Source organism: Pan paniscus, chromosome 2, assembly GCF_029289425.2.
Source record: "Pan paniscus chromosome 2, NHGRI_mPanPan1-v2.0_pri, whole genome shotgun sequence".
NCBI lineage: Eukaryota > Metazoa > Chordata > Mammalia > Primates > Hominidae > Pan > Pan paniscus.
In genome coordinates this window covers 25,790,656-25,810,184 of record NC_085926.1, presented here as the reverse complement: position 1 = coordinate 25,810,184, position 19,529 = coordinate 25,790,656, and the positions used below count along the sequence as shown (strand labels likewise).

Below are 19,529 nucleotides of genomic sequence, written 5' to 3'. Positions count from 1 at the left end.
CACTCTCTATCTCCTTACATTTCATTGGTTTTATTTTCCTTCCTAGCACTTATCACCGTCTAACATTATGTATTTATTAATTGTCTATCTTCCCTTCTAGAATGTAAGTTTTATGAGAGCAAGATTTTATTTAGTTTACTGTTATGTCCCCAGCACCTGGAGCAATTCCTACACTTAGTAGGCACTTGATAAATATCCATAGAATAAACAAATATATCACATCCCCCTAACCCAGAAAAAAGAAGAAAGGAAAGGATAGTGTGTTCAGAAGTAATTTACATGGCAAGACCAGGTTCTTTACTCCCATTCTAGTTGAGCTAAATGATCTGTTCTAGCTAACAACATGAAGCCAAACAGAAAAGATCAGCTTCTAAGTGAATGTGGGGGGTATTACTTGTTTATAAAGTTTTAGGAATACCATTACTAAAAATCAGAGTCATAATACCAAAAGCTTTTTTAAATCTTGCAAGTTCTAAGTGAACACAAGACCCAGGTTCATTTGGAAACACATATTCTGCCACCTCAGCTTAGTGTCATACTCTGAAGATAGGATTTTCAGATGGCCAAGGGTTCCTTGAAACTTTGTTGTCCATCCCCATTGGAAAGTTACGTAAAAATTACCGTACACATAGAGGAAGAGTTCTTAAAATGGTAACTCAGAGGCCCATTCTGCATTCCGGAATTGGGGAAGACGGGCTACATAGTATTTTTTAAAATTTGAATTAGTTGCCTGCATTTATATATTAGATTTCACATAAAATCCATCTTCTGAAAATGTGAAAGATCTAGCAACATAAATTAATAGTCAGCTGGAGCTGAGTTATAGCTGCTCCCTTTAGATGGGCCAAGTGCAGTAAGTATCACTTAATATCACCGATAAGTTCTTGAAAACTGAAGCTTTAAATGACATGATGTGTAACTGTTACTGAGCAATGGGCTCGCTTCCTGGTTAACATAGACGCAAATACTGTGACACCAGTTTTTAAGAAAAAAAAAAGGTTTTATTGTGGGGTTGGCTGGCGAGGAGGCAGGAGACAAAGCTCAATTCCATCTCCCCATTCTGGAGTCTGGGGTGAGTTTTCTGGGTTAGAGAGAGCAGGCTGGTATGCAGAAGTGCTGGTGGGTAGGTCTTGATTGGAAGAACTTTAAACAAGACCATATATGGTAAAGTATGGTAAGGGATCTTAACACCTAACATTCCTGAGCTTGTACCCCTTCACTTTTGATAGTGTTCTGGCCTTCAGTTCTGACCAAGTCTTGATACATTTTTTCCATGAGGGGAGTGAAACTTCAGTTCCAGATTTTATTTGAGGTTGAAATCTTTTCTGTGCATACTTCAGCTGTAATGACTCGTAATTTCTTCACTCTGTGCCTGTAAAATAATTTAATATCCTGTTATCAATAGAGTTAAAACTGGTTCAGTGGTTACATGAGAAAACCAATTTTATAATAGGCTAATTGACATAAACAAGAGTTAAGTGTCTATGGCATATTTCTGGTCACAAAAACATCATCAGACATCTAAATAAAGGCCAAAATACTTCTAATATTAAACATCGAAATAAATGTGAGGTATACATTCAAATGAGAAAAAGCAATAAAAACAAATTAGATAACTATTTACCCAATTATTCCAGTTCAGGGTCATGGGTGACCATAGCGTATCCTAGCAGCTGGGTCACAAAGTGGGAACCTGCGGCAGGCCGGGTCTCACTAACGCAGGCCTCCGTTACAACTGTGCCAGCACTGACTGAGTAGGGAGGTTAAACATTAAAAGCTGATTGAGCCACTGCCCTTACACAAAGGCTGGAATGTAACAAAAGCCCACCAAAAGTTTTGTCTAGGCCTTTCCTGGGCCTTAAAGCATGACAAAATAATGAAGGAATTAACATGACCCATTTAGGATTAAACAAGTTTTACTGGGGGTCTGAACAAACCCCAAGCCTCCATAAACAAGTTTATTGGATCTAAAGGAACTCCCCAAACCTCTGTGATTTGGTGGGAGACCAGATAAGGGTCATCACCGCCACACCTGGACCCATTTAGATTAAGAAAATTTACTTTGGCTTCAGAAGAAGGTCTTCAGGACTCAGACCCTAGTTATAGATTAAAAGAAGTTTATCATTTATGTCTTTAGACGAATGCACACTTACACGTAGACATATAGCTTGGAAGGTATATAAGCTCTGGAAAACTTTGTAATTTTGCATTGGTCTGGCAACAATTTCCAGGCCTTCTCCCTGTAACCAGTTACATAAATAAAAACTCTCTTCCTCCCCAGTTAATCTGTGTCTCATTATTGGGCTTCATGAAATAGCAGCCTGACCCTTGGTTTGGTCCGGGAACAAACCCACCTTAGACAGGATGCCATTCCATCACAGGACACACTCCCACACACATCCACACTCACTCAAACTGGGACAATTCAGACATGCCAATGAACCTAACATCTTTGGGATGTGGGAGGAAACCAGGGTATCTGAAGAAAATCCATACAGACATGAGGAGAATGTGCAAATGAAGACAATGGCCCCAGCCTAGGATCAATTTTTTTTTTCTCATCAGCATTATAATGAAATGGTACCGAAGAAAAACAATGTTATTCCAGGACCTGCTGTACTCTGCAGCATGCCACAATGCTTACCACAGACTCTATTAACTCAGGTGGGTTCCCTCGTTTATTTCACCTGTCTAGTCCCTGCAGCATTTAAGTTTTTATCTCTTACCTTAAACATGATTGGTTAATTGTCCCAGAGACAGGGAGATCATCAAAGAAGCAAAAGCGCCCGTATAATAACCATGAAGAACCACCAACCTTTAAAATAACACAAGCCATTGTAGAAACGTAGAATGGGGCCTCAGAAATCATCCAGTTTTCTTCATTATTATAAATGAGGAAACAGAGGCCCAGACGGGTCAAACTTTGAACAGATCAAAGATTAAATCTCTTGATGCCCAAGAAGGTCCTGTATCTCCCACTGAGCACCTACCAGAACATGTATTTGTGTGTTAGCAAACATTGCAATGTAAACCTGGTTGGTGTTGGAGCCGTTCAATGGCTCCAACCCCTAATGTTTTGAAAACATTTTTTAAAGGCTAAATACTAGGAAAAGGCAGTATTTCTAACCATGTAAGTGCAACTAGGAAAAAAATTCTCTAGAATAAAGTTCTCATAAGGCCAAGACAAGATGTGAAGAACTGAAGTTGGCCTAGGTTAAGGGTCAGAAAATTGTTTTAGTAAAGGGCCAGGATAGCAAGCATTTTAAGCTTTGTGGGCAATATGGTCTCATAGCAACCACTCAACTTTGCTGCCATTGCATGAAGCATCCATGGATAATATGTAAGTAAATGGGTGCTACTCTGTTCCAAAAAAAACTTCATTTATGTACACTGAAAATTGAATTTCATATCATTTTCATGGGTCATGAAATAACATTCTCTGATTTTTTTTTCTTTGAACCACTTAAAAACCAAAAAAGTATTTCTAGCTCATAGATCATACGAAAACTGAGTATGGACAGGATTTTGCCCATGGGCCATAGTTTGCCAATCTCTGGCCCAGATCATGAGGGTGGATAAGAGGAGGAGCCAAACCTGCTTGTCCTGGGATCCTAGGGTTTTGTTCAGTCTGAATACAAGATTTCTTCTTCTAGCCAGACCAGCCTGGTGTTTTTTATGGTATTTCAATTGTCTTACAGTTTGTCAACTTTATATCATTTACTCATCTTTTTGGCTGATCTTCACAATTATCCTGTGAGGTACATAGAGCAGGTATATATGTTGTATTTCAAATTTGTTCATTACTTGTACAGATTACAATAACAATAATAGAAGAGAAGTTCACTGGAAATATCACCACCTCAAGAAACAATATTTGATATTTTCTTTATATTCCCACATGCCTTTTTCATATGCATGCAAAATTCTACAGAATTGCATCATAATGTGAATATAATTATATATTCCAGTTTTTCATATAATTGATCCATGCATTATACTTTATTACTAAATAGGCCTCATGGTGAATATTTAAGATACTATGTAATATATCATTAGTTACTTAATCTTTTCTCATTTGTTTGACATTTAAGAAGTTTCCAGTTGTTTACTATGATAAGTAATACTGCAATGAATGTCCTTTTTTACTTTACTTTTACATGAGTATTTCCTAACAATATTCCCAGAAGTGAGATTACCTGATAAAAGGACAGTAACACTTTTAGATTCTTGATATGCTTTAGAAACTTCTTTCAAAAAAATTACATGAAAGCCCAGCCACCAGTAATGAGCTTGATACAAGGAGAAAGATCTACTATTCTATAGCACTATAGGTTGACTAGAGTTAACAATAAATTATTGTATATTTTCAAATAGCTAAAAGAAAGGATTTTGAATGTTCTCAACATTAAAAAAAAGTTTGATGTTTGAAGTGATTATGCTAGTTACCCTGATTTTATTGCTATACCTGGTATGTATTGAAACTCACTATCTACCCCATATATATGTACAATTATTATATGTCAAGTAAATAAAAATTGAAAAAAGAGAAAATAATGTAAATAATTTTACATTATTAATTTTTATTAATTTATTTTTTATTAATTTTATTTATATTAATTTTTACATTATTTTACATTCAATAAAAATTGAAAAAAGAGAAAATAATGTATGCTATCATTGGAGAAAATTTGGAATATGCAGAAAAAATACACGGGAGAAAATAAAATATTTTGTTTATAAAAACCCACCAGTAATATATGGATATACCAGAAAAGGGTTTTCATTAGCACGGGTTTAAAAGACTGGGTCATGGAGCAGCCCAACTCTGTCATTGACTCCTGTGTTACCTTCGGAATGTTACTTCTACCTTAAGCTTTGATTTCCTCATCTGTCAAATAAGGACAATAATACACGTTTTATGTTAGGATTAAAAGAGATGATCTATGTTAAGAGTGACCTATAATAAACAACTTCCAAATACTAGTGAAGGTTATATCATGATGATGATAATGATGATGATAGTGGTGATAATGAAGGTAATGATGATGATGATGAGCTTCAGTTTATTCATGAACAACCAGGATTTAGATTAGCTAAGTATCTTGCCCAGTGTCACACAATCGGTTGAATAGCATTTGCATTCCAGTTCATGTCTTTTGTTGTTTATCTTTGATGGTAGCCAAGGATCTTGTGGAACATTTAACATATGAATTATTTTGATTTCTTGCTTACTCTCAAGAACATGTTGTTTTCAGACTGACTTCTAAGTCTTAGATACCAGCCAATCTGTTCCATCTGTATCTGAGAACCCCAATGGTCCAGCTCTAACCTGCTACACAAAGCCAGACATAAAACTTTTCCCTTCACATTTTTAAAATTAAGCAAGTAACAGAATAGCATTATATGGCATAATCTTTGTGCCTTCTAGCACTCGCATCAACCTAGTCACAAAGCTTGCCACAACAGCCTTTTATTTCTAACAGCGTTTACATTGCTATTTAAAGTAGATGTTGACAGGTTTTAACACTGAGTTCATTTATATTCATAACCTTTTATACAAACTCCAATATTTCAAGGTTAATGAAATCAGCACTCCTGAAACTGAGAACTAATATCCAAGAAGAATTCATATATGTAAAAAATATTGCTTCCTTCTCTTTGTTTCTTCTCGTTCAAAAACAGTATTCCTAAGAAAAGTCAAAATTATGATCAGTAACAATTAACATGAGAATTTAATTGAGAATTAACATGGAAATTTTAATGTGAGAAACCTATAATCTATATTCTATCATCTTATTCTGAATGAAACACAAAGATATAGTCTACAAACTTTCTTAGGAGCTTTTGCTAGTGCTTAATTACTGCTCCCAAGGTGGTTTTTTGCTTGTCTGCTTATTGAAGCAGTTGTGTTCTGGGTGTTGGTTGCACGGTAATAGTTTTGATTTAAACCATGTGAAGCAAATCTGGTTCTAAGAATTAATGACATGTGTTTATAGATGGGTGGCATTTGAGAATCTACAGCATGCGTCAGCAAACTTTTTTTAAAAGAACTAGATAGGAAAGATTTCAGGCTTTGCAGGCAAAAGATCTCTGTTGCAATTACTTAACTCTGCTATAGACAATGTGTAAATGAAAAGGTCCTAGTTGTGTTCCAATAAAACTTTTTTTTTTCTAGGTGAAGTCTCACTTTGCCACCCAGGCTTATGAAGTGCAATGGCACAATCATGGCTTGCAGCCTCAACCTCCCAGTCTTAAGTGATTCTCCTGCCTCAGCCTCCTGAGTTGCCGGGACTACTGGCATGCACCACAATGCCTGGCTAATTTTTTAATTTTTGTAGAGATGGGGTGTCCCCATGTTGTCCATCCAGGCTAGTGTCAAACTTCTGGCCTCAAGTGACCCTCCCCCCTCAGGCTTCCAAAGTGCTGGGATTACAAGCATGATCCACCATGCCTGGCCAAACCTTCATTTTAAAAAGAAGATATTATGCTTGCAAGATATAGTTTGCTGACATCTGGTGTAGAAACTAGAAGAGCTTGTTCTAGATGTCAGTGGCACTAGTCATATCTTGATATTTCGTGGCACTTAATAACAATGTAATGGCACACATGTTTCCAGATTTTGCTGTTTTCTGGCACCTTGCAGAACCAACACATGGTAGAGGCTTCTTAAGACTGGGTGAGACTTATGATTCTAGACCCTGATAGCACTTAAGTTTTTATGTTTGGTGATCCTTGTCACTTTGAGTACTTATGGCATATACAGTTCTAGAAGGTGGTGGTTTATGGCATTAAAAGTAATTTGCCAATCTTAAATTCATAGTCCTTATCCTATAGTAAACACTCAGAGAATGTTTGTTAAGTGAGTAAATGATCCTTACTTTAGTCTCCAAGAGGTGCTAAAAATTACATCTCTAATATTTACTAATTTCTCCACTCCATGGTGTATATTCAATAACTGGCAAGATAATTTGGGGAAAAAGATGAGCAAATCTGACCATGTGGTTTGGATTTTCATTAATCCATACCTTCAGGATTAGTTAAGGATCCTGGGATACATAGGATTAATTAAGAATACATAGGGTACAGAACTACCTCTACCTAGTCATGTTAAATGTCATATCTGGGTGTCTGGTTCACCTGCTTTATAAATATCTCTTATTGAAGCTTGGTATATTTTCCAAAAGTGCTATAGAAAAATTTCTCCATGCCTCCCAAAAAGAGAATGCTATTATATTGAAGTCCTACTGGTCTCATTCCTAGACAAATTAATATAGAATTGTATCCCCCTTCTGCACCATTCCGAGAATGTGCTACACTGGGTTTACAAAACTACAATTTTACAAGTAAAAGTATAAAATAATGAGAGTGAAGTAAGGGCTACCAGTTGACTTGAGAACATTGTTAGAAATAGACGGTTACTGTGCAAACATACACACAAATTCATTTATGCTTAATGGATTCCTTCTTTAAGTAAAATAACTAAGACAAGGTAGAAACATTTCTGTAGAAAAGGGAATGTGCAAGCACCACAGAAAAGACATATTAACTAACCAAGGTTTTGGCACCATCATGTGGCCATTTAGATTTGTTTTATTTTATTTTTTCCAGAATTGTTGAAGTACGATTTACAAATAAATATTGTATATATTTAAGGTATACATTGTGATGTTTTGATATATGTATACATTGTGAAATGATTATCATAATCAATCTAATTAACATACCCATTACCTCACATAGTAACCATTTTGTGTGTATGAGTGTGCATGGCAAGAACACTTAAGATCTACTCTCTAGACAAATTTTAAGTATGTGATACATAATTATTAACCATGCTGTACTTTAGATCTCCAGAACTCATTAATCTTACAACTGAAATTGTATCCCCTTTGACTAATATCTCCCCATTTCTCTTATACTTCAGTCTTCTACTCTCCATATCTATGTTTTACATATAAGTGAGATCACATGTGTATATCTTTCTGTTCCTGCCCTATTTCCCATAGCATAATGTCTCCTGGGTTCATTTATGTTATCACAAATGGCAGGATTTTCTTCTTCTGTAAGGCTGAATAATATTCCTGTGTGTGTCGCATTTCCTTTACACATTCATTTGTCAATGGACACTTACATTGGTTTCCATATCTTGAATAAATGCTGCATGAATGTGGGAGTGCAGATATCTCTTTGAGACAATAATTTTATTTTCTTTGGATATATACCCAGCAGTGGGATTGATGGATTGTATGGTAGTTTTATTTTTAATTTTCGAAGTACATCCATACCATTTTCCACAATGGCTGTACCTCCAACTATGTACAAAGGTTCCCTTTTCTCCACAGCCTTGCCAACACTGGTTACCTTTCAACTTGTTGATAATAATCATCGCAACTGTGAGGTTATATCTCACTGTGGTGTTTATTTGTATTTCTCTGATGATTAGTGATGTTGTGTATCTTTTTATATACCTGTTGGCCATTTATATGTCTTCCGTGGGAAAATATCTATTCAGTTTTTTTGCCAATGTTTTAATTAGGTTATTTGTGTTTTTGCTATTGAGGTCCCTTATATATTTTAGATAATAATCCATTATAGGATATATGATTTGCAAATATTTTTGCCCATTGTATAGGTTGTCTTTTCATTTTGTTGGTTGTTTCTTTTACCATACAGAAGCTTTTCTGTTTGATGTAGTCCATGTGTTGCCTGTACTTTTGGCAAAAAAATCATTACCAAGGCCAATGTCAAGGAACTTTTCCTCTATGTTTTCTTCTGGTAGTTTTATAGTTTCAGGTCTTATGTCTATAATCCATTTTGAGTAGATTTTTGTTCATGGTGTAAGATAAGGGCCCAATTTCATTCCTTTGCATGTGGATATTCAGTTACTCTAACATTATTTATTGGAGAGAATATCCATTCATCACTGTGTATTCTTGGCACCTTTGTTGAAGATTAATTGACTATACATGTGTGGGTTTATTTCTGGGCCCTCTATGCTTTCCATCGGTCTATGTGTCTGTTTTATGGCACTATCATACTGCTTTAATTACTGTAATCTTTGTAATATTACTTGAAATCAGAAAGTGTAATGCCTCCAGCTTTGTTCTTCTTTCTCAAGATTGCTTTAGCTCTTCAGTGTCTTTTGTGGTCCTATATGAATTTAAGCACTATTTTTTCTATTTCTGTTAAAGAATGGCATTGGAATTTTGATAGGGATTGCACTGAATCTATAAATCATTTTAGGTGGTATGGACATTTTGACAGTATTAATTTTTCTGATCCATGAACATGGAATATCTTGTCATTTATTTGTGGCTTCTTCAATTACTTCCATCAATATTATATAGATTTAGGATACGGATCTTTCACTTCCTTGGTTAATTTTATTTCTAAGTATTTTTTATGCTATGATAAATGGAATTGTTTTCTAGATTACCTTTTTGGATAGTTTGTTATTTGTGTATAGAAACATAACTGATTTTCGTATGTCTGTTGTGCATCCTGCAACTTTACTAAATTTGTTTATCAGTTCTGACAGTTTTTTGGTGGAGTCTTTATGGTTTTCTATATGTCAGATCATGTCATCTTCAAACAGAGGCAATTTAACTACTTCCTTTAGAATTTGTATTACTTTTATTTCTTTTCCTTGTCAAATTACCCTAGCTAGAACTTCCAGTACTATGATAAATAGAAGTGGAGAGAATGGGCATCCTTGTCTTATTTCTGATCTTAGAGGAAAAGCTTTCAATTTTGAACATTGAGTATAATGTTAGCTGTGGTTTTCTTCATATTTGGTCTTTATTGTGGTGAAATAAGTCCCTTCTATATCTATTTTATTGAGAGATTTTTATAGTGAATGAATGTTAAATTTTGTCAAAAGTTTTTTCTACATAGACTGAGATGATCATAAGATTTTTGTCCTTTATTTTGTTAAAGTGGTATACCACATCAATTGGTTTGTGTATATTGAACTATCCTTTCATCTTAGGAATAAATCCCACCTGATCATGATGCATGATCCTTTTAATGTGCTGTTGTTTTCAGTTTGCTAGTATTTTATTGAAGATTTTGGTGTCTGTATTCATGAGGGATATTGACTTGTAGTTTTCTTGTGGTGTCTTTGTCTGGCTTTGGTATCAGGATAATGCTGACCTCATGAGTGAATTTAGAACCATTTCTCCTTTTTCTATTATTTGAAAGGGCTTAGAATGGATTAGCATTAATTCTTCTTTGAATGTTTGGTAGAATTCACTCATGAAGCCACCTGGTCCTGGGCTTTTATTTTTATGGAGGGTTTTTGATTACTAATTCAATCTCTTTATTTGTTACTGGTCTGTTCAGACTTTCTATTCCTTCTTTATTCATTTGTTTATCTAAAATATTTCTTATAAACTTTTATGTTTATAAACTTCCCTCTTGGTACTGCCTTTACTACATCTCATAAGTTTTGGTACATTGTGTTTTCATTTTTCTTGAATTTTTAAAAAATTTATTTTTGTTTTCCTCTTTGACTCAATGGTTACTCACAAGTGTATTATTTAATTTCCATATATTTGTGAATTTTTCATTTTCTTACTGTTATTAATTTGTAGTTTCATTCCATTGTAGTCAGAAAAATACCTGGTATGATTTCAATCTTCTTAAATTTGTTAAGACTTACTTCGTAATCTAACATGCGCTCTATCATGGAGAATGTTCCTTGTGTGCTTGAGAAGAATGTGTATATGTATGCTGTCGAGTAGAAAGTTCTGTATGTTTGTCAGGTCTATTTGGTCTATAGTATTACTCAAGTCAGCAATTTCTTTATTAATTCTGTCTGGTGTTCTATCCATTTACTGAGAGAGGGATATTGAAGTCTTCTACTATTATTGTATTGATGTCAATTTCTGCCTTCAGATCTGCCAATATTTGCTTTATGTATTTAGGTGCTCTAATATTAAGTGCATGTATATTTACAATATTTATGTTTTCCTGTTGAATTGGCTCTTTTATCATTACACGATTACATTATTTGTGACAGTTTTTGAGTTAAAGTCTATTTTTTCTGATATAAGTGTAACCACTTCTGCTTTCTTTTGATTATCATTTGTATGGATTATCTTTTCTGTTCCCTAACTTTCAGCCTGTGTCTGTCCTTTAAGCTGAAGTGAGTCTCTTATGGAAAGCATATTACTAGCTCTTTTTTCTTTATCCATTTGGACACTTTATGTCTTTTGATTGGGGAATTTAATTCATTCACCTTTAAGATAATTATTGACAGATGAGGACTTACTATGGACATTTTGTTGTTTTCTGTCACCTTTGCTATTGTTTTGTTCCTGTCTTCCTCTCTCATTGTCTTTTGTTGTTATTTGATGACTATCTGTAGTAATTTCTTTGATTCTTGTCTCTGTATTATATATATATCATATATATCATATAGAGATTATATATCATATATATTTACATATATGTAAAGCCTTTGTATGCAATACAAATTAAATTACCAACTTAAGATAAAAAGTAATAATTACAAGATACTTTATACAAGTCTCATGGTAGCCACAAAAACCCTGATATATATCTATATATAGATAGATATATATCAGGTATATATATATATATCAGATATAGATAGATAGATATCAGGTATATATATCAGATATATATATAGATACATATCAGGGTTTTTGTGGCTACCATGAGACTTGTATAAAGTATCTTGTAATTATGACTTTTTATCTTAAGTTGGTAATTTAACTTGAATTGCATACAAAGGCTTTACATTTTTGGCAGGGCGCAGTGGCTCACGCCTGTAATTCCAGTACTTTTGGGAGGCTGAGGCGGGTGGATCACGAGGTCAGGAGATCAAGACCATCCTGGCTAACACAGTGAAATCCCATCTCTACTAAAAAATATAAAAAATTAGCTGGGCATGGTGGCAGGTGCCTGTAGTCCCAGCTAGGGAGGTTGAGGCAGGAGAATGGCGTGAACCCAGAAGGCGGAGCTTGCAGTGAGCCAAGTTCGTGCCACTGCACTCCAGCCTGGTCGACAGAGCGAGACTCAGTCTCAAAAAAAAAAAAAAAGGCTTTACATTTTTACTCCACACTTTTGGTGTTCTTAAAGTCAGTTTGACTCTTTATATAGTGTGTATCCATTAACAAATTTTTGTGGCCATAGTTATTCCTAATATTTTTGTCTTGTAACTTTTATGTTTATGTTAAAAGTAATTTATGTTCCACCATTACATTGTTGCATTGTTCTGCATTTGTATATATATTAACCTTTACTAGTCACATTTATGCTTTCACATTGCTCTTTAGTATGTTTTTATTTCAATTTGAAGAACCCCCTGAGCATTTCTTGTAAGGCAGTTCTGATGGTGATGAACTCCCTCAGTTTTTCTTTGTCTGTAAAAGACTTTCTCCTTCATTTTGAAAGGATAGTTTTGCTGAGTATAGTATTCTTGATTAGCAGGGTTTTTTTTTTCCGGTATTTTCAATATGTTATCTATCCCACTTTCTCCTGGCCTGCAAGGTTTTTGCTGAGAAATCTGCTGATAGTCCTATAGAAGTTTCTATTTATGTGTATAAAACCTCTTCTTATTTTTATGGACTGCTTTCAGCAGGTAAAGACCTTCTCTTGCCTCATTCTCAGACTGATGGGACTGCCTCTTGGATCATAGTCAAGTGGGGCTAGAAGTGGGTCACATGGCTATGGCCTGGTCTGCAGTTGGTTCCACAGTCTGCAGTCCTGTTACCAGGAGTATGGGCAAGCATGGTTCCTGCCATGTCATTTTGCTCTTGCTGCTCTCAAAATTCTCTATTTTTGACTTATGACAATTTAATTATAATATGATGTGTTTCAGCATAGGCCTTTTTATTTTCAACCTATATGAAGTTCATAATTTCTTAAATCGGGATGTTTATTTTCTTCCCCAAATTTGGGGAGTTTTCAGTCATTTCTTCTTTAGATAAGCTTTTTGCTCCTTTCTCTTTCACTTTTCCTTTGGAGACTTACGTAATGTACATGCAGACTAGCTTGAAGGTGCCTCATCAATTCTGTAGCCTTTCTCATTCTTATTTATTTATTTATTTATTTTTTGTCTTTTTTCTCCTGTGGCTGGATAATTTCAAATGGCCTGCCTCTGGGCCCTGTACATGAACAAAATGAGAGGTATGATTTCTACACCTTTGTTAAACCTCTCATTTTGTTCATGTACTGTTTTCCTGAGATATTGATTTAGCTGTCTATTGAGCTTGTAGCTCACTGTGCTTCCGTAAGACAATTATTTTCAATTTGTTGTCAAGAAATTCATAGATCTGTACTTTTTGGTACTTGGTTACTAGAGCTTTATTAATTTCCTTCAATAGTGTCATGTTTGCCTGGTTCTTCATGATTCATATAGCTTCGTATTGGTATCTGCTCACTTGAGGAGCAAACACCTCTTCCTGTTTTTATAGACTGCTTTCAGCAGGTAAAGACCTTCTCCTGCCTCATTCTCAGACTGACAGAACTGCTTCTTGGGTCAGAGTCAAGTGGGGCTAGAGCTAGGTCACATGGCTGTGGCCTGGTCTGTAGTTGGTTCCACAGTTGAGTCCTGTTACCAGGGGTGTGGGCAAGCATGATTCCTGCCAGATCCCCAGATTGATGGAACCACCTCCAGAACCACAGTTGAACAAGGCTAGAGCCTGGTCATGGGGCTGCTTCTGTTTGTGCAGTTGAGTCTGCAGACAGTGGGTCTGCAGCCAGAGAATACCTGCGAAGCGTGTGGCTCCACCAGGTCCCTAACAGAACAGACTCCTGTCAGGGCCCTGTTTAGGTCTCTAGGCAGGAAGGACTTCCCCCAGTACTGTGGTAGAACAGTGCTGGAGCCAGCTCACAGGACTGCAACAAGGTTTACAGTCAGGCTCAAGGTCAGTGGGCCTACCATGAGGGGCATGTATGCCACCAATTCTTCAAGCAGGCAAGATTACTCTGAAACCATGACAGAAGGAGGCTGGAACTGAGTCTCATGGCTGCTTCAGGGTCTATAGCCAGGACTGACTTAGGGTCCACAGCAGGGACTGAGGGCAGCAGGCCTGCTACCAGGGGCATGGACAGACATTACTTGGTCTTTGGGTGGGCAGGACTGAGAGCAGGACAGGAGCTGGGTCACAGGGACTCTTCAAGAGCCACAGTAGGGACCAAGGTTGGTGGATCTATAACCTGGGGCATGACAATGTGTGTTTCACAAGATCCCTTTGAATGCAGCACTGACTCCAGACTGGTGGTAGAGCAGGGTTGAAGCCAAGTCACAGGGCCATTTCAGGGTCCACAGTCCGGTCTGTGGCCAGTAGGCCTGTTACCAGAGGCATAGATTGGTGTGGCTCCTCCCAGGTCTCTTGCTGGATAGGGCTAGTTACAGCACTGCAGCCAAGCAGGGCTAGAGGCACATCCATGGGGGGACGGGGCTGCTTTGGGTCTATAGCTGGAATCATGCTCAGTGAGCCTGCCACTGGGGCATGTACCTGCCTTCTCAGAGCACCTCTCCTCAGTCTTGAGCTTTGCCAGGGTTTTGTGACCTCTTATCTGGATCCCAAAGCTCCCACAAAGGCAGTTTTGTTCATGAACAGCTGCCAAACCATTGTTTGTGTTGGGGAACATGAGGTGGGGACTTCTTATTCTGCATGTGCTGGCAACTGCAGCCATTTACATTTGGCCGTTAGAAACTAAAGTTCTCCATAGCCAACATATTCCCAAAACTCCACAATTTCCACCTCTCTGGAAATAAAGGTGACATTCTTCAAAATAATATTTCAATAAAACCTGTTCTCTGACTTTTCAGGGACAAATGATTATTACAATCAAATTATTAGCTGACTTATAAAGTTGATTTGCCTATTTTGAATCCAATTATTGTCAAGCCTCCTGGAATTTACTGGCTAAATGTCTGATACTTCTCTTTTCTATCTTTCCCTACTGCCAGCACCCTAGTTCAAGTGCCTATATTTGTCTTTCAGCAAATCTGTCTCTTAACCTCCTAATTTCTCTAAATAAAATAAACTCTTCATTCCCTCCAATTCGTTCTCCACTCCACTGCCACAGTGATTTGTGTTTGTGCAAAAGTAATCATGTCACTCCTAAACTCCAATTAAAATCCTTCAGTAATATCCCACTTCTCCTAAGAAAAGTTTCCCAATCCTAACATGGTACATAGCCCTGTCTAATACAGTAGCCTCTACTATACAAGCCACTTGTGTTATTGAGCACTTGAAATGTGCCTTATCCAAATGAAGATGTGCTGGTAATGTAAATGCACCACAGACTTTGAAGACTTAAGACATAAAAATTAATGTAAATTATCTCATTAATAATTTTGTAGTGATTACATGTTGAAATAATGACATTATAATTGGTTAAATACAGTATATGATTAAAATTACTTTTGCTTATTTCTTTTTACCTTTATAATATAGACCTAAAACTGAGTATATGGTGAAGCAAACAGGAAAAGTTTCCTTCCCTATGGAGCTTACAATCTCATGGAAGAAATAGGAGATAAGCAATATATTTCAGACAGAGAATGCAACATAGTGACACATGCTAAGGAGAAGAGGAATATGAGGTGTCAAGACAGGTGGTTGCATTTTAGGTATCGATTTTCAGTAAGGTATCATTGAGTAGATGATTTTTGAGTCCTAAAGAAAGTAAAGAAAGATTGTTATGGGAAAATTGTTACAGGCAGAGGGAAACTGTTACAGACAGAGGAAAAAGTAAGGGCAAAAGCTATAAGGGCAGGAGCAAACCTTGTTTACTGATGAAAGTGCAAAGAGGTCAGTGTGACTTAAACTCAGTGAACAAGGGGATAAGGGTAGAAGTGGAGGTCAGGGTAATAGTATCTACCAAATCATTTAGACTCTTACAGGCTGTGCTAAGGACTTTGGCTGAGTATGTTAGGAAACTGCCCGAGATAATAAATACCATACTTATGTGAACTCAGAAATTTTTTCAAATTCTCATTCTTGCCAGGTTAAAAAAAAATACATCAAAAACAAGAAAAGAAAATTTTATCTCCAGCCCAAACCCCTTCCCTGACTCTTTGTCACACACACATGCACCCACGTGTAGATATATACACACAGACACACACACACACATATGTATATTAAATCACTTTAATCACTTACTTGATATCTTTCCTTAGTTTATCCAAAAGCTTTTTCAAACTTTACATATCCAAAATTAATTACTGATATGCCACCCCTCATGACCTGTTTGCATTTATATAAAACCATTCAGCACCTAAATAAAAATAATTTACAGTAAAAAGCTTCTAGTTTCACCTCTGCTATATAGAAAGATTGGAAGTCCTATCTCCCATCTTACAATAAGAAAAGCTGAACAAACTGAAAATCCATGACTTTAATTGGACCCTTCAGAGGCTGAGGTAGCAGGGCAAATAACTGCCCTGAAATCTAGAGAGACAAGTACATCCAGAGACTCATAGCCAAGATCTGCTTACCTGGAGCAGAAGCTGCTGGGGTCATAAACATAGCCACAGGTTCCACATGGTGGCTATAGTTAGATGGAGGATTTGATTTGTCAGCACCTGGCAGATGTGGAAGGCTTTTTTAAGAAATGAAACCCAGAAGTAAAACATTTTACACAAGCCATGAAACCTAAAGAAGAAAAAAAAAAACTGTGACTACATAAAAATGAAGAACATCTGTGTAACAAAAGAAAAGAAAATGTTCAAAGATAACAAGAGGCCAGGTGTGGTGGCTCATGCCTGTAATCCCAGCACTTTGGGAGGCTGAGGCGGGTGGATCACAAGGTCAGGAGATTGAGACCATCCTGACTAACACAGTGAAACTCTGTCTCTACTAAAAATATAAAAAATTAGCCGGGCGTGGTGGCACGCGCCTGTAGTCCCAGCTACCCAGGAGGCTGAGGCAGGAGAATCACTTGAACCCAGGAGACGGGGGTTGCAGTGAGCCAAGATCACGCCACTGCACTCCAGCCTGGGCCCCAGAGCGAGACTCCGTCTCAAACAGGCAACCTACAGAATGGGAGAAAATGTTTGCAATCTACTCATCTGACAAAGGGCTAATATCCAGAAACTACAAAGAACTCAAACAAATTTGCAAGAAAAAAAAAACAACCCCATCAAAAAGTGGGCAAAGGATATGAATAGACACATCTCAAAAGAAGACATTTATGCAGCCAAAAGACACATGAAAAAATGCTCATCATCACTGGCCATCAGAGAAATGCAAATCAAAACCACAATGAGATACCATCTCACACCAGTTAGAATGGCGATCATTAAAAAGTCAGGAAACAACAGGCGCTGGAGAGGATGTGGAGAAATAGGAACACTTTTACACTGTTGGTGGGACTGTAAACCAGTTCAACCATTGTGGAAGACAGTGTGGCGATTCCTCAAGGATCTAGAACTAGAAATACCATTTGACCCAGCCGTCCCATTACTGGGTATATACCCAAAGGATTATAAATCATGCTGCTATAAAGACACATGCACACATATGTTTATTGCGGCACTATTCACAATAGCAAAGACTTGGAACCGACCCAAATGTCCAACAATGATAGACTGGATTAAGAAAATGTGTTGCATATACACCATGGAATACTATGCAGTCATAAAAGAGGATGAGTTCATGTCCTTTGTAGGGACATGGATGAAGCTGGAAACCATCATTCTCAGCAAACTATCACAAGGACAAGAAACCAAACACCGCATGTTCTCACTCATAGGTGGGAATTGAACAATGAGAACACTTGGACACAGGGTGGGGAACATCACACACCAGGGCCTGTTGTGGGGTGGGGGAAGTGGGGAAGGATAGCATTAGGAGATATACCTAATGTAAACAACAAGCTAATGGGTGCAGCACAGCAACATGGCACATGTATACATATGTAACAAACCTGCACACTCTGCACATGTACCCTAAAACTTAAAGTATAATAAAAAAAAAAGATAACAAGAAAACTCGAAGGAAATATCTGCAATATGGGTAACACAAGGTCTACATGTATAATATTAGGTTGGTGCAAAAGTAATTGCAGTTTTTGCAAAATCACAATTAATTTTCCACCAACCTAACACATAAACAGTACCTACAAATAATCTTTTAAAAGACAATATATTGAAGGGTAAGCAGGCGTTTTGAAAAGTATATGTTTTAGAAGGAGTCTAGTAGATTGAGAAAAAAAGTGTTAAAAAGAGAACACTCAGTGTTCATAGGAATATGGAGAAAAAGGCATTCTAAAACAGCATTAGTAGGAATGTATATTAGTAAATCTTCTTGGAAGGCAGTTTGTTTGAGCCAGGAATTTCCACTCCTAGAAAGGTATTGAATACTAGTGTGGACATAAGAAACACAAATAAGAGCAAGTTCTTTTAACATTGTTTCTAATATGGAAAAATTAGAAACAACCTAATATTCACTACTAAGAACTGACATAAGTAGGATATACCGATTCAATAAGATTCTGTGCAACTGATAAAAGGATGGTTGTAACTCATCTGTTGCCCTGGTAAAAATGTCCACAATTTGTATTTAAATGACAAAAGCATGGTAAATATTGAGAGTTTTATTATCTCAAACCAAGGGATTTAATCTATGTATTCAAGACTTCTTTAATGGCCCCCACAGTGGAGTTTACAGTTTTCTTCCAAAAGGCCCTTTACATTTTTGGTCAAGTTTGTTTCTGGGTATTTTATTTTGTGATGCCAATATGAATGGAAGATTTTCTTCCATTAAATTCACTACATAAATTTCTGTATAGCTTATATAAAACCTCTTACTCTTCATGTAAGAAATCTTCTGATTTTGTATATTAACTTATAATTGGGCACCTTAATAAATTATGTTATTGTTTCTAGTAGTTTGATAGCTGTACCTACCCGTTCTATTTTTTATGTTTGCTTTGGTATTCCTGGAGAAGAGCTGTTAAATACAACTGTAGTTCAGTGGAATTTTATTGCTAAACACCTGGGAAAAGGGAAAAGGGAATCATAAAATTACACATATTTGGAAACTAACGTTTTTTACAAAATCGAGCAACCATGTGGCCCCCGAACTAAGATTCCTAAAGTCATTCTCAGTCTAGGCAGTGATGCTCCCTCATTTTTTTTAGGCAAGCAGCTCTTTCTCCAAATGAAACTTTGGACAGGAGCTACAGCTGAGCTGATTTGACTGACACTGTGGTAAGGGCAGCTGCCTGGGCAAACGGGAAGCCTCCTCTGAACCGTTGAGAGACTTGAGAAGAACAATGCACCAAGCACAGTCTGAAAATTTGTACAGCTTTCTGCTCGACTTCCCCTTTCATTCCTGAAGATGGAGCTCCTGAAGTTAAGCACACATTTTTTTTTCTTCTTTAGTCCCAACTCTTCTCTAGAATTTGTATTTCTCTTCTATCATAAAGATCAGTCTATTTCAATGACGGGGTGCCAAGATAACTTCTAGACACAAAAACAGGGAATTTGTTGACAGTCTCAATGGAATGTTTCATGATCATCGTATCCTGGGATTTGATTT

General features: G+C 36.7%; 1 long non-coding RNA gene across 1 annotated transcript; it reads right to left on the bottom strand.

The window, feature by feature from the left end:
* Nucleotides 1-988: 988 nt before the first annotated feature.
* Nucleotides 989-18,296, bottom strand: LOC117979611 (uncharacterized). Its single transcript, XR_004670479.3, has 4 exons — nt 16,484-18,296; nt 3,595-3,751; nt 2,816-2,986; nt 989-1,372 (listed from the first exon to the last, which is right to left on the bottom strand). It is a non-coding gene; the product is annotated as an uncharacterized LOC117979611 (long non-coding RNA).
* Nucleotides 18,297-19,529: the final 1,233 nt, after the last annotated feature.